The sequence below is a fragment of the Zootoca vivipara genome, chromosome 15 (assembly GCF_963506605.1).
Source record: "Zootoca vivipara chromosome 15, rZooViv1.1, whole genome shotgun sequence".
Classification (NCBI taxonomy): Eukaryota; Metazoa; Chordata; class Lepidosauria; order Squamata; family Lacertidae; genus Zootoca; species Zootoca vivipara.
The window spans coordinates 29,756,913-29,758,114 of NC_083290.1; positions in this window are offsets into that span (position 1 = coordinate 29,756,913).

A 1,202-nucleotide genomic window follows, 5' to 3' on the forward strand; every position below is an offset into this window, starting at 1 on the left:
CCTTGCTCTGCACTGCCAGAAGTCTCCCTACAGCACACCCTCCAAGAGGACTTCTCCCCATAGTTTCTTCCAACCCCAAGACAGAATCCAGCCTCTTCAGCCTCTGCCACTTTGAACCACAATGAAGACAGAGACCCCAAAAATAAGAGGGATGGAGGGCTACCTTCAGCCTACAATGGTGACAGAGGGGGGCTGCAGAGGGGACAAGGAAGCCACAACTGCAGCACAGCAAGGGGTTGCCTAGGTATGCTTTGCACTGCAGAACAAGCCATGATTTGCCAAAAGGATGCAGCTGCCTCGTGTAGGGGAAGACGATGGCAACTTCGCTTGAAGACACAAGTTAAGAGGAAAAATGAAAAATGGAGGGAGTAGACACCATGAAGCCAGAGGCTGCCAGTGGCCCGGTCATTGCTGGCCAAGCCTTACCTCTGCAGAACTCAGATAGGATTGCTTGGATTCATTAACCCCACTATGGCTGGGCTTCTCCAGCATCTTCCTTGGACTAAAATGCCCTGCAGTCTCTGCTTCCAAGTAAAATACATTTTGTCTCGGGCAAGTGTCTTCCGCAATTGTTGTAAAACCTGAGTACTGAATTTTTGGATGACCCAAGTGTTCGTTTCCTTAGCCCCTGCCCCCACCCCTACCCCTCATCCGTTTTCAGTAAGCTGCAGGGAGGGACCAGCCCAGCCTAAGCAGATCCCTCTCTCCCTCCCTCCCATCCCTCCCTCCCTCCCATCACACACACTGCCTGTCAGGATACGGCAGGATTTTACAAAAGGTGCTGCTCAACTTCACTCAGGTACACACAAGGCCTCATTTCAGGAGAGCTGCTTCAGCCCTCTGCCCTACTCAGAGTCAAGCACAAGTTTCTGCTGGAGTGACCTTTCTCCGGGCTCAAAGGGAGTTGGGAAGCCGTTTCCTGCAGCACCGAGTTCTCTTCCATGCCCTGACGCAGGGCAGATCAGCAACCGTCCTTCCACATAAGCTAATCCCAGTTTGTCAGAGAGAAGGTTCAAAACACAGAAAGGGCCACTTCTTTCTATAGAAGGCAGAGGCCTCCCCCTGCCCAAACACTGTGCAGGGTCCCCTTCTCATCTCCGTAAGACACAAGCCAGGTAAGTGCTGGTGGCAGCAGATGCCTCTGTATCGGAGGGCCACAACTGGGAGTTCCTACTACGGTGACCTTCGTTGCCTCCATGGAA